General features: G+C 38.3%; 3 non-coding genes across 3 annotated transcripts in view; all 3 read left to right on the plus strand.

The window, feature by feature from the left end:
* The first annotated feature begins 823 nt into the window (after window positions 1-823).
* Window positions 824-2745, plus strand: LOC130903243 (small subunit ribosomal RNA). The gene has a single exon (XR_009060639.1). It is a non-coding gene; the product is annotated as a small subunit ribosomal RNA (ribosomal RNA).
* A 1113-nt stretch (window positions 2746-3858) lies between these two features.
* On the plus strand, window positions 3859-4014 carry LOC130903249 (5.8S ribosomal RNA). Its single transcript, XR_009060644.1, has one exon. It is a non-coding gene; the product is annotated as a 5.8S ribosomal RNA (ribosomal RNA).
* Window positions 4015-4724: 710 nt separating this feature from the next.
* Window positions 4725-5366, plus strand: part of LOC130903257 (large subunit ribosomal RNA) — a 4066-nt gene continuing 3424 nt past the window's right edge. Inside the window, exon 1 of the ribosomal RNA XR_009060652.1 lies at window positions 4725-5366. This exon is cut by the window's right edge and continues 3424 nt beyond it. This is a non-coding gene — a ribosomal RNA (large subunit ribosomal RNA).

Here is a 5366-nt window from a genome sequence, read left to right on the forward strand (position 1 = left end):
CGTTGTACAGCGCACATATATGTGTGGTGTATCGAAGTTGACGTCTCGTTAAATTTTAATAAACTCGTTATAATTTACGTAAAGACGTTGTTTCGGTCATTCCACATCGGTGGATTATATAGTTTTCTGAAAGGGTCCCCGTTCTCCTCCAATATATTAACGTATATTGCTAGCGGTTCCCTTTTTAGATATTATATCAATTTATCCACAAATTAAATATCTATTGCGAGATCGCGAATTTAGCTAGCGTTCTATCGTGAGCGATTCATATGCGATCGTCTATGAAAAATATATATTATATTACACTTTTATATATATAATATACACAATATTTGCGATAACTCTCATTATTCCGTGCGAGAATAAAAATTTCGTTCATTATTACCTAATGTATAAACCATGTCGCTTACAATCTAGCGAAGGGTAGAGATAATGTCGAAATTGTAGCCCGGTCGACGTAATCATCTAATTTTTCTCATTTCGATTAAATTTAGATAGATTTATAGTCGATTCGGTGAAATTTAAATAAGAAAAAATATAAATAAAGCGTGGCGCTGAAAATTATATATTTTCAATAATAAGCGCAGCAAACACGCAAAAGAAAAAGTAAATAACAATGTGTTTATACACGGAATATAGATGATTATTATATTATGTATAAATATAAAGTATATATGTAATATAAAAAACATCATCATAATTTATCCTCTTTTGGATATTGTTATTAAAACTTTTTCGATAATAGTTTTTTATTATAAAATATATATATATATATATAATAATAATAGTAATAATATATATTATATATATTATAAAACACAGTTCCCTGGTTGATCCTGCCAGTAGTCATATGCTTGTCTCAAAGATTAAGCCATGCATGTCTCAGTACAAGCCAAATTAAGGTGAAACCGCGAAAGGCTCATTAAATCAGTTATGGTTCCTTAGATCGTACCCACATTTACTTGGATAACTGTGGTAATTCTAGAGCTAATACATGCAAACAGAGTTCCGACCGGAGACGGAAGGAGCGCTTTTATTAGATCAAAACCAATCGGTGGCGGGCTTGCTCGTCATCGTACAATTTGGTGACTCTGAATAACTTTTCGCTGATCGCACGGTCTCGCACCGGCGACGCATCTTTCAAATGTCTGCCTTATCAACTGTCGATGGTAGGTTCTGCGCCTACCATGGTTGTAACGGGTAACGGGGAATCAGGGTTCGATTCCGGAGAGGGAGCCTGAGAAACGGCTACCACATCCAAGGAAGGCAGCAGGCGCGCAAATTACCCACTCCCGGCACGGGGAGGTAGTGACGAAAAATAACGATACGGGACTCATCCGAGGCCCCGTAATCGGAATGAGTACACTCTAAACCCTTTAACGAGGATCAATTGGAGGGCAAGTCTGGTGCCAGCAGCCGCGGTAATTCCAGCTCCAATAGCGTATATTAAAGTTGTTGCGGTTAAAAAGCTCGTAGTCGAATCTGTGTCCCACGCCGCTGGTTCATCGTACGCGGTGTTAACTGGCGTGTCGTGGGACGTCCTGCCGGTGGGCTTAGCTCGCAAGGGCGGCCCAACTCAATCCCGCCGCGGTGCTCTTGACTGAGTGTCGAGGTGGGCCGGCACGTTTACTTTGAACAAATTAGAGTGCTTAAAGCAGGCCAAAATTTTGCCTGAATACTGTGTGCATGGAATAATGGAATAGGACCTCGGTTCTATTTTGTTGGTTTTCGGAACCCCGAGGTAATGATTAATAGGAACGGATGGGGGCATTCGTATTGCGACGTTAGAGGTGAAATTCTTGGATCGTCGCAAGACGGACAGAAGCGAAAGCATTTGCCAAAAACGCTTTCATTGATCAAGAACGAAAGTTAGAGGTTCGAAGGCGATCAGATACCGCCCTAGTTCTAACCATAAACGATGCCAGCTAGCGATCCGCCGACGTTCCTCCGATGACTCGGCGGGCAGCTTCCGGGAAACCAAAGCTTTTGGGTTCCGGGGGAAGTATGGTTGCAAAGCTGAAACTTAAAGGAATTGACGGAAGGGCACCACCAGGAGTGGAGCCTGCGGCTTAATTTGACTCAACACGGGAAACCTCACCAGGCCCGGACACCGGAAGGATTGACAGATTGAGAGCTCTTTCTTGATTCGGTGGGTGGTGGTGCATGGCCGTTCTTAGTTGGTGGAGCGATTTGTCTGGTTAATTCCGATAACGAACGAGACTCTAGCCTGCTAACTAGGCGTATTTCGACATCCCAAAGGCCCGTCGGTATTGAGTTTCGGCTCTTGCCGTTCGCGGTTTTTACTGTCGGCGTACAAATAATTCTTCTTAGAGGGACAGGCGGCTTCTAGCCGCACGAGATTGAGCAATAACAGGTCTGTGATGCCCTTAGATGTTCTGGGCCGCACGCGCGCTACACTGAAGGAATCAGCGTGTCCTCCCTGGCCGAGCGGCCCGGGTAACCCGCTGAACCTCCTTCGTGCTAGGGATTGGGGCTTGCAATTGTTCCCCATGAACGAGGAATTCCCAGTAAGCGCGAGTCATAAGCTCGCGTTGATTACGTCCCTGCCCTTTGTACACACCGCCCGTCGCTACTACCGATTGAATGATTTAGTGAGGTCTTCGGACTGAGCGCGGTGGCGTTTCGGCGTCGCCGATGCTTCGGAAAGATGACCAAACTTGATCATTTAGAGGAAGTAAAAGTCGTAACAAGGTTTCCGTAGGTGAACCTGCGGAAGGATCATTACAGAGTATTTGTTCGTTTTTAAACAAAAAAAAAAAAAACGAAATCAAGTCTGTATTAATTGTAAAAGAGAATTTTCTTCTACAAAATTATCGAACTCTTCAAAAGAAATTTATATATGTTATAAATTATATATATATATATATATATATATATATATATTATAGATGTATATATATTGAAATCTTTTTTTAATTTTTACAAAATTCGAACAAGTTTCGAATAAAATTAAAAAAAAAAAGATAAATATAATTCATACGTCTATAAAAATATATTTACATATATAAATTTTTCCAATAAAAATATAACGAAAAATTTTTATCATAGTTTATAGAAGGCGTCGACGACGATGACGACACAACAATAACAACATATGTATTATTATATATTATAACGATTGACGGAACGATCATTAACAAAATTTCTTGTTAACTAAAAACGTTCTGATAAAGAATCGTTATTATAATAAACGAAAAATATATAGTTTATTGAAACGTCGTCTGTTGTCGTGTGTGTGTCTATATTTTTATGGATAAATTTTATTTCGTTTATTATATTATTACTTAAGTTTTTTATCGTTTGAAGGTAATACAAGAAAATATCGACAAGATTATATGTGATGATTATGTTATTGAGACATTTTCATCCGGGTACCTAAACGAAATTTAAGCACATGTCGATTCTATCGATATGTATAAAAATTCGTTTTAGAAATAATATTTTATGTATTATTTCGAAGGTGTTCGAAGATTTACGCCCGACCGTCGAAATTTGTATAAAACTTTCAAGATAAAAAAAAAACTGTAATAATATAAAGAGGAGGAATATATCGTGCGAGATATCTGTCTATGCGCGCCTCGTTTGTAATAAAACATGTGCAGCGGTTAAAATTTATCAGATATATCAAAGTACGATATTATAATTTCTCTAAAAGTTTCGAATAATTACCATTTATTATAATATATATATATATATATATATATATATAAAAAATGTCGTTATATAAATTTTCTATACGCGTATAAGATATTATAATAATATTATTAATTTAATAATAATCAAATATTAAAAATACGACGAATAGAATATGAGAAAACGACATAATAATAAAATGATTACCCTGAACGGTGAATCACTTGGCTCGTGGGTCGATGAAGAACGCAGCTAATTGCGCGTCAACTTGTGAACTGCAGGACACATGAACATCGACATTTCGAACGCACATTGCGGTCCTCGGATACTCGTTCCCGGACCACTCCTGACTGAGGGTCGTATCAATTTAAAAGACTGCTTAGAATTTAAAATTTTTCTATTTATTAAAGAAAAATAATGCCTAAGCGTGTTGGATGTGAAACAATAACGCACACTAATTAAGAAAAAACACATGCACATACAAACTTGTGCGTATTTTTTTTTGTATTTGTGCGGCATCCTAAAGTGCGAAAAGCAGCGTAAATTTTTATAGAAAAAGTTACGCAATTTTTGAACACAACCCGCTATACCATAAATTAATCGTGTATTTATATGAAATACATAAAATTTGTTTGGTAGAGAGTTATATTTATATATAATATATATATATATTATACATATATACGACGTATATATAGTCGATAAATAAGTGTGTGTATATATAATATATTTATGATAAAATGATAACGCGGTCGTCGTGTCCGAGAGAAATAATAAAGTTTCGAAGACTGGACGTCTGACCAGTGTTTTATTTATATCATTTATACACACGGTATATCGACAAAATATATGAATTATATATATTAAAAATATTATATATGTATAAAGGCTGGTGGTGTGTTGCTGATGCTGATGCTGATGCTGATGCTGATGCTGATGCTGATGCTGTGCTGCTGCTGCTGCTGCGACTCTTTAAATAAAAACAAATAATGTTATATTTCATATGAGAGATGATTATGATAGTTTGGCGAATTGTATTTAAATATTATACGAGATATATTATAATATATCGACCTCAGAGCAGGTGAGATTACCCGCTGAATTTAAGCATATTACTAAGCGGAGGAAAAGAAACTAACTAGGATTCCCTCAGTAGCTGCGAGCGAACAGGGAAAAGCCCAGCACCGAATCCCGTGGTCGATATCGGCCACCGGGAAATGTGGTGTTAGGGAGGATCCGTTTATCACGAGATCGTGCGGCGCGTCCAAGTCCTTCTTGAACGGGGCCACAGCCCATAGAGGGTGCCAGGCCCGTAGCGACCGTTGCCGATTGCGTGAGGATCTCTCCTGAGAGTCGGGTTGCTTGAGAGTGCAGCCCTAAGTGGGTGGTAAACTCCATCTAAGGCTAAATATGACCACGAGACCGATAGCGAACAAGTACCGTGAGGGAAAGTTGAAAAGCACTTTGAAGAGAGAGTTCAAGAGTACGTGAAACCGTTCAGGGGTAAACCTGAGAAACCCGAAAGGTCGAAAGAGGAAATTCATTCGCGTTTCGATAATTGAAGTTGAACGTTTGTATGACGGATATTGTTTGTGTTTCGGCATATTACAATAAATCGCGTTTTACGTTTTTCTAATCGATATCGAACGCGTGCACTTTTCCTCTAGTAGGACGTCGTGATCCGTTGGGTGTCTGTCTAAGACTCGAGGTGG

This window comes from Diorhabda carinulata, unplaced genomic scaffold, assembly GCF_026250575.1.
Source record: "Diorhabda carinulata isolate Delta unplaced genomic scaffold, icDioCari1.1 Dcau_18, whole genome shotgun sequence".
Lineage (NCBI taxonomy): Eukaryota > Metazoa > Arthropoda > Insecta > Coleoptera > Chrysomelidae > Diorhabda > Diorhabda carinulata.